Source organism: Oratosquilla oratoria, chromosome 17 (assembly GCF_046742065.1).
Source record: "Oratosquilla oratoria isolate Oo_2021 chromosome 17, ASM4674206v1, whole genome shotgun sequence".
Classification (NCBI taxonomy): Eukaryota; Metazoa; Arthropoda; class Malacostraca; order Stomatopoda; family Squillidae; genus Oratosquilla; species Oratosquilla oratoria.
In genome coordinates, this window is record NC_134793.1 from 2,526,447 (window position 1) to 2,536,168 (window position 9,722).

Genomic DNA, 9,722 nt, shown 5'->3' on the forward strand with positions numbered 1-9,722 from the left:
CCTGGACTCTGATTCGCTCAGTGTACCCAAGAAATAAAAGACATCGACATCGATAACGTCTTGAGCGATTAAACGTCTTCCGTTTCAAAGAGATGGAAGGTGAAACCTCAAGATGGATCGTCGCTCAGGCTCTCGAAGTCGTGCATAGAAGCAGGTGTTTTCTTCGAAGTCAGAAGCTTCTGGCAAAGGTCTTCCAGATCGGAGTCTTTGTTCCAGCAATTACCTTTTCAGGCTCGTTCAAGTAAATCCGTATTTAATCAGTAGAAGTTGACGATAAAGGAAGAGACAGGGGAAAGAACAAAGAGAAAGACAAACTAACAGGACAAGAAGAGGGCGGAAAAGATGAAGAAGGGAAGAACGAAGAAGACGATGACAAGAGCAAAAACGGATGGAATAAAAGTGAATAGAACAAACAAGCGGACAAAAACAAGAAAAAGAAAAAAAGAAGAGAATGACAAAGAATTAGGAAAGAACAAAGAGGGTTGGAAGGAAGAGGGCAGAATACCAGAGCAAATTCCAAATGCAAGGGGAAAAAAAAGGGGGGGGGCACACAGATACAGAAAAGAAAAAGAATATGACATTAGATATTAGAGTGAATACGATGAAGAATAGCTCATGGAAATGGAAGAGGAAGAAGAGGAATAGGAGGAACATAAGAACAAAGGAATGAAGAGGACTGCAAGAGACCATAAGGCCTACACTAGACAATTCCATATCATCACCTATCATCCCCATCCATAAAGTTATCTAATCTTCTCTTAAAGCAACCGATATTTTCTTCGTTCACTACATGGTATCTAAGTCCATTCCATTCTTTAACCACTATTGATGAACTTGTTTTTGCCTATTTCCTTCTTAAATCTAAATTTATTCAATATAAACTCATTACTGCGAGTCCTACCCTGCTGTCTTAAAATGATGACCTTGTCTTCATCACCCTTGTTAAAGCCTTTGATCCATTTGAACACCTCTATTAGATCACCCCGCACTCTATGTCTTTCCAGAGTGTAAGTTATGGTGCTTAAGCCTCTCCTCGTAAGGCAAATTTCTATGCCTATGTATCATTGTAGTCATTCTCCTCTGTTCTGATTCTAGTGAGTTGATATCCATTCAATAGGACGAAGACCGCCAATACTGCACCGCATTGTCAAGGATGGGTCTAACTAACGCCAAATAGGAGAGGAAGAAGATGAAAAAGAGATAAAAGAGAAGGGAAAAGAAGAAAAGGAGAGAGAGGGGGAAGAGAAGAAAGAAGAGTAAGAGTAGGAAGAGGAGGGGAAAGTGGAAAAAGGGGAAGAGGAGGAAGGACGGAAAAGAAAAGGGAGAGGAGGAAGACTAGGAGAAGAATAAAAGTCAGCACAGGAGAGAAAAGAACAAGTAGAGGTGGAAGAGGAAGAGAAAAAGACGGGAAAGAGAAAAGGGAGGAGGAGGAGGAAGAGGAGGAGGAGGAGAAGGAGGAGGAGGAGAAGGAGGAGGAGGAGAAGGAGGAGGAGGAGAAGTAGGAGGAGGAGGAGGAGGAGGAGAAGGAGGAGGAGGAGAAGGAGGAGGAGGAGAAGGAGGAGGAGGAGGAGGAAGAGAAAAAGGAGGAGAAGAAGAAGGGCGAGAATGAAGAGGAAAAAAGGAAGTAGAGTTAAGTGGAGGAAAAGAAACAGGAGGAATAGGGAAAAGAGAAGAAAGGTGATAAAGAAAAGAAATAGGAGGAAAAGAAGGAAATTTATGAAGAGGATAGCTAGAAGGATGAGGAAAAATGATGAGGATTAAGAACAGGAGGCATAGAATGAAGAGGAGGAGGGGAAAGAGGGATAAAAGGGGCAGAGGATGAGAACAAAGAAGAGGATGTGGGGAATAGAGACGGTGAACAAGATGCAGACAGTAAATAGGATGAAGATGATGAGGATTCAAATGGTAAATAAGATGAAGAGAAGGAAAATAAAAAGAGATTAAAGAGAATAAAGAAGATGAAAGAGGATGAAGAGGATACAAAAGATAAATCGGATAAAAGGTTTAGAATAGATAAAGAAGGTAAAGAAGGTGAAGAGAATAGAGGAGATAAAGAGGAAAAGAGGATTAATGAGATGATGAGATGAATAGGATGAAGAATATAAAGAGGATGAAGAATATAAAGAGGATAAAGAGCATTCCAAAATCATATACAATGAATAGTTTAAAGAAATTTTCAAAGCAATTTGCTTTAACCTTACTGAACTTTTAGTCAGTGAAGGTCAAAGTGTGTCTCTCAAAACATTCTTAATTTACATACATTAGAGGGTCTGGGAGCCTTTGGTGCGTGCCGAGTCTGAAAGCTTCTGCCTTATGAACGAATCCAAGAACAAGACAGAGAAGACAAGGTCAAAGTTCAATGTGAAATCAAAACACGACCATGATGGTGTACGAACCACGTTGTATAATTGACCACATGGCATCAGAAAGGACCCGCTGCGACCTGTTGACACACCTACCTGTAACAACGTGACCCAACATAACCCAATCCAATGCAATTATTCCTAATTACGCACCACGGGTGCTTCCCACGTGGTATGTACGAGGGAGCTTCATAAAGTTCGTGGAAAAAGTCCATAACTACAAACTATTTGGAAGGAATTTGATTTCAATGCACCTAGATATTCCTGTACCAACGTGTTATAACGAGTTCAAACATTAACCCATAAATGCAGGTAATAACGAATCGCCGCCAGATGGAATTCAGACACCATTGAAGCAACATGGAATCCACCAAAATAGAGTCAAGGACAAACATTAAATTCACGGTGAAACTCGGTTGGGAGAATAGGCAAATCATTGACATTCTGTGAAAAATTTATGGTGACAATACTCCAAAGAAATAAACAGCCTACAAATGGATAAGTCTGTTCAAAAGTGTAAGAAACGAAATTGATATGACCCCCGTAGTAGCAGGTCATTAACGTCAGTTTGTGAGAAAAACATTGATACTGTCCGTGACATGAGTGAAAAAATAAACGAATAACTACTGAATCAGTAACAGACACACTCAACATCTCTATGGGTTCTGCACACACAATTCTGGTAGAGAGTTTGGGGCTAAGCAAGCTTTCCGCTCGATGGGTCCCTAGGTTGTTGCGCTCGGGTCATAAACAATTAAGGGCAGATCTTTCAATGGAATTTTTTATTAAGTGTGATGAAAACTGAAGCTTTTCTGCAGATAATTTTAACAGGGAATGAAACATGGCTCTACCAGTACGATTACGAGGACAATATTCAATCTAAGCAAAATCTGAGTGTTCAAAAGGAAAGGTCTTCTCCGATACAGAGGAGATTTTGCTGGTTGACTTCCTCGAGAACAATAACACATTTACGTCTGCTTATTATGAATGCATTTTGAGAAAACTGTCCAAAAAATCTAAGAAAAAAACGCCTTGGAAACCTGCATCAACGCGTCCTCTTCCACCATGACAATGCAAACGCTCACGGTGCTCGGCAGACAAGAGCTGTGCTACGTGAATTTTGATGGGAAATCATCCGACACCCCTTTACAGCCGCGATTTAGCCCCATTCGACTTCTTTTTGCTTTAAAACTTAAAAAAACACATTGAAAGGTACCAATTTTTCATCAGTTGAAAATGTAAAAAGAGCTACTCTGACATGGTTCAGATCACATGATCCTCAGTTATACTCATACGAACTTAAAGTCTGGTATCAACGTTTACAGAAATGTATTGACCTAATGGAGCATGTGTTGAAGAATAAACATCATAAACTATTTTTTCATACTCTCCTTTTTCACAAAGTTTTTGAAGCCCCTTCGTATGTAGACTTTGGCCAAATGTAAAGTTAGCTCAGTTCTAATATTAACAATAAAGAACGAACTCGCTGAAACTCTTTCCTTCTTGTCGCTATCCCAACCGACTCCAAAACCGCTACAAATAAAACGCTGTACACAGCTTGTGTCAACATTTCCTTTGTCTCCCATTGTTGATCGTATCCTCGATATATTCTAAATCATGTCGTAGACTTGGGATTTTGTATCGGGAAGATTTTTCTTAGCAATATATATATATATATATCTATATATATATATATATATATATATATATATATATATATATATATATATATACATAGTCCTGCATAACTATCTATTGAACATGACAGTATAGTTTTAAACTCAAAATACGGGTAATTTACCTTTCTTTTTTTTTTTTAAGATCAACCGGCGAAGAGAGCTGGACTTCAGAGAGACATTATTTCGAGTTTTACTTTTTTATTTCATTTTATTTTTATCATTATTATTTTTTCGGTAGTAGCGTTTTGGGTGCCACAAAAATTTATGTAATCAAGAGATGGAAAATCACAACTGGGAAATGTAACGTCCCTTCTTCCTGTCTGGGTCCATAAATATGGTATACAAGCAGTGCGATTCCTCAAGTTACTATGGACTGTAGTTTACCAGCCCTTCTATCCTTATGGACAATCTCGCGACATATTCTTCAACATGTATAACATACACAATCAATACAAAAAGCTAGGTAGACATTTGTATCAAATAAGAAAAATCTAAAGGCCACCATACTTATAAAGAAGAGGTCGTTGGCACACACACACACACCCACAAATATATATATATGTGTGTGTGTATATATATATATATATGTATATACATATTACATATATATATATACATATATGTATATACATATTACATATATATATATACATATATATACATATATATATATATATATATATATACACATATATATAGGTAAAGCGGCAGATGTAGATAGAAAGATACGAGGATAGACAAACAGATATGGATAAAGATAGAGATAGATAGATAACAAAAAATCTAAAGCCTTCTGTACCTTAAATGAAGTTGAAGATAATCTGAAGGGGAATAAGGTCACCGATTAATACTCTAGCACAAACGAATAGAACAAATTTCGACCATCTCCTACAGTTGAAAAACCATGACGACTCTCATCTGGAAGTTCAAAGTATCTCTTGAATCACCCTACCCGTCATCTTCATCGATATTCTTGCCGCTAGTAATTAGCCATAACATGAGGCCATAATATGGCAATATAAGCTAAACCAGTGATTTTTAACCAAGGGGGCGCGCCCCCCTAAGGGGGCGTGGATCATTTCCAGGGGGTGGGGGGCGCGAGCTTTTGGGTGAAAAGTATAAGTTTTTCCAGTTAGTGATTACTTTTACAACAGCATGGGCCAGTACTATAAGCATAAACATATGAATTATTACAGAATTCTTCTTACTAATGACCCGTTAGAGTGAGACCCGTTTAGGCAGAGCGTTTCTTCCGAGGTTGTCTTCGTCGGTTGAATCGTACGATGACGTCATGATAAGACGGAAGCTGATTGGCTAGTAAATTCTCGCGCGATGCTATCAATGTGTGGGACGGTGTGACTGAGACAATTGCATTTCACCAGTCGTTGTGTGATTATTGCTTATTGTTGTGTTGGCCTCATTTGTTCTACATATTTACATAGATACAAAACATCAAGTATTTTGCAATGAGTGCTAAGAAACGGAAGTACATTGAAGATTACATTCGATTTGGATTTGTGTCTCTCCAAAGGGGTGACACCGAGGTTCCACAGTGTGTGATATGTTACAAGACTCTGAGCAATGATGGAATGCGGCCTTCACGCCTGGAACGCCACTTGAGGACATCACATCCTGCTTTAGTTAACAAGCCGAAGGCATTCTTTGAAACTAAAAAAGACACCTTGAAGCGAGCTAAACTGGACGACAGTGGGTCATTTCGGCAACAATCTTCAAAGGTTGTTGAGGCTTCCTATGAGATCGCTATGTTGATTGCAAAGAGCAAGAAGAGTCATAACATTGGAGAGTCTCTCATAAAACCAAGTATATTATGTGCAGCAGAACTCGTTTTGGGGAAAGATAGTGTAAATAAGCTTTCCCAGATTTCTCTGTCAAATGATACAGTCAAGAAAAGGATAGATGAATTATTTCAAGATATCAAAGTTCAGACTCTCGACCAGGTAAGAGCCTCCCCTGTTTTTGTCATCCAGTGTGATGAAACGACTGATGTCGCTCAGTGTTCTCAGCTTCTGATGTATGCTCATTTTGTATCAGGCAATAATATAAAAGAGGAAATTATGTTATGTCACCCGATGGAAAGTTTCACAACAGCAGAAGCTATTTTTGCTGTTATATCAGATTTTTTCCAGGAAAATCAGCTTTCTTGGGAGTCGCTGGTAGGAGTGTGTACTGATGGAGCACCAGCCATGCGTGGTTTACGGTCTGGGTTTGTCACAAAGGTGAAAGAAAGAAATCCTTCCGTAATGATTACACACTGCATACTTCATCGGGAAGCCTTAGCATCCAGAACTTTGCCTGTTGAAATGATGGACGTCTTGAATGTGGCTATCAAGATTGTCAATTTTGTCAAAGCTGGAGCCTTGAACAGTCGTCTTTTTAAGCTGCTGTGTAAGGATATGGAATCCGAACATGAAGCCTTGCTTTTTCACACGAACGTGCGATGGTTGTCAAAAGGAAATATTCTTGGAAGGCTTTATGAGTTACGAGAAGTAGAAACATTTCTAGATTCACAGCAGAAAGTAGACCTTTATGACAAATTTCAGTCTGAAGCCTTTCATGCAACCTTAGCCTACCTGGTGGATATTTTTGAGGCATTGAATGCTGTGAACCTCAAACTACAAGGAAAAAACATCAATATCCTCGTGCACCATGACACCATTCGTACCTTCATGGCCAAACTCGATCTTTGGAAATGTCGAGTTCTACAGGGAAATGTAGCCAGTTTTAGAAACTTAGATACGGCTCTCGCTGACAGTAACCTCGACTCTGAGTTAAAAGAGCAAATAATCACTCATCTAAGTGACTTGAAATCGGAATTCGTCAGATACTTCCCAGATATAGACGACAAGCGTGAAGCATGGAAATTCATCAGGAATCCATTTCAATGTGAAGTAGCTGATGTAGCTGAAGAAGTCCAAGAAGAGTTCCTAGAGTTTGAAGTTCGACTCCACAGCTAAAGAAGACTTCAAAGATATGGATTTGGAGACTTTCTGGGTCAAATACCTTCATGTTTACCCTTTGACCTCACACCAGGCTCTTCGGATTCTAACAATGTTTGGATCCACATATATGTGTGAAACGGCATTTTCCACGCTCGTTTCTATCAAGACTAAGTACAGAAACCGCCTCAACGTTGAAGGCGACTTGCGTTGTGCACTCTCGAGCATTCGACCGCGTATTCTAGATCTGGTAGCTAAGAAGCAGTGCCAAATATCTCATTAATCATGTACCTATTCGAAAGTGTCAAATGTCAAATTATTGTAATTTATACTTAATAAATGGACTAAAAAGACATTGCCGTTTCTATTTTATTTTTAAGTTAGAGAATAATATTTACCTATATATGCGAGGGGGCGTGAAAAAAATAGTAGTTCGTAGGGGGGGCGTGGTAATGAAAAGGTTAAGAACCACTGAGCTAAACAACAACGCCTGTATGGGTTACTGACTTCACGTTTTACGTAGTCTATATCTTAAGGACTTTAGTGACATACCTACCGCTCAGAGTCACTTAGTATTTATTTATTTTTTTTATATAAACTCACCTCTATATGAAGAGATAGTTGACCAATGTTAACTCCTATTATTTCGGTCTGCTACCCTCCTGAATATCTGTTTTACCACTGCTATGATTACACCTCTGCAGTGCTATATTACCCCCTAAGATAGAAGCGCTGGTTATTACTGGTAGAATACTAAATTCCCGCTCACTACATAGATTGTGTCACCTTAAGAGGCGAGAAACAATTCGCAATAAATAAATAAATAAATAAATAAATAGATAAATAAATAAATAAATGAATAAATAAATAAATAAATAAATAAATAAATAAATAAATAAATAAATAAATAAATAAATAAATAAATAAATAAATAAATAAATAAATAAATAAATAAATAAATAAATAAATGAACAAATAAATAAATAAATAAAATGAATGAAAAAAGGTAATGGTGAAAGGTTGACTACGCCAGGAGGCCAAAGCCACCACAGTTGCCTTTGATTGCGTTTTCGGGGCTGTTGGGGCAGGTAACAGTCACTGCTGGGAATCGGAGAGAAGTTTGGGAATCAAACCCTCAACTAAATGTATTTCAGACCAGCACGCTTCCGGATACGCCAACAACTATGTCTTTTATAAAATGCACCTAGCCTGAAAGATCGCTGATGTTAGTCTCCCTCTCGTACAATATTTTCATCATCTTCTAAGCTATTTATCTTCTTACTTCTATAAATTATACAACAATTCAAAGACATTAAACTTGGTGGAGAACAGTTCTCCGTGTCTACGCCGTTCGAATCTCTTTAAGTCGTATCCCACTTCCTCTTACTAAGAAAAAAGAAGAAAAAAAAATATAATATATATATATATATATATATGTATATGTATATATATATAATATATGTATATATATATAATATATCTATATATATTCATATATATATATAATATATGTATATATATGCTAATAAGAACACGGGTACGTGTGTTCACTTATGCAAAGTAGACCACTTGGAAAAAAGAAACTAACGAAGCAGAGCGCTTTCGTATATTACATCTTCAGTGCAACAAGTACATAGTGATAGGAATACATAGACAATATATACATGATACAAAGGAACAAGGACAGTTTGAATAAGCGTAGCGACCAATTACCCCCTGGAGAGCGGAAGGTCATTGTCAATTATCTTAAGATGGTGGGGCGACATCAGGTCACAGTCGCCAGAGTCACTGTTTCTACTAATGATATAGGGCGACATTAGGTCAATTCGTTGGGTTACATTTTACCTGATATTATCTTACTAATTTCTTGACAAATGAAATTATCAAGTTTGTACAAGCCTTTATGTAGGTTGGTATTTTGATTATTGGTGGTATGAATCAAACTGCACAATATTAAATTTCTTGCTATTATGTTGTTGGTATAATAGGGGTAATGCCCAGGCAATCTAGAGATAGAGATAGAAACAGTGACCCTGGCGACTGTGACCTGATGTCGCCCCACCATCTTAAGATAATTGACAATGACCTTCCGCTCTCCAGGGGGTAATTGGTCGCTACGCTTATTCAAACTGTCCTTGTTCCTTTGTATCATGTATATATTGTCTATGTATTCCTATCACTATGTACTTGTTGCACTGAAGATGTAATATACGAAAGCGCTCTGCTTCGTTAGTTTCTTTTTTCCAAGTGGTCTACTTTGCATGTATATATATATATATATATATATATATATATATATATATATATATATACATATATATATACATATATATACATATATACATATATATACATATATACATATATATATATACATATATATACATATATATATATATATATATATATATATATATATATATATATATATATATATATGTATATAAGGGTGGGGGTCTGATTATACCGTCTGACCCCTCCGTCACTTGCATGCATTCTGTGAGAAACGGGGAGACCACGGGGAGCACCTAAACTGCGCTACAAGGACCAGCTGAAGCGCACCCTGGCAATGACCAACATCCCTGTAGGATGGCTAGACCCAATCCCCGTCCCTTTCTTCTCGCCTCTTACGATCCAAGTAGAATTACTTGGTGGCAGTATTCTTTTCCCCCACCAGGGGAATATCAGATCATTTTTTGGTGGAAGGTAACTTGAGAGTGGAG

At 37.7% G+C, this 9,722-nt stretch overlaps 1 pseudogene; it reads left to right on the forward strand.

The window, feature by feature from the left end:
• Positions 1-4,946: 4,946 nt before the first annotated feature.
• Positions 4,947-7,295, forward strand: LOC143034702 (zinc finger BED domain-containing protein 5-like; annotated as a pseudogene).
• The last annotated feature ends 2,427 nt before the right edge of the window (positions 7,296-9,722 follow it).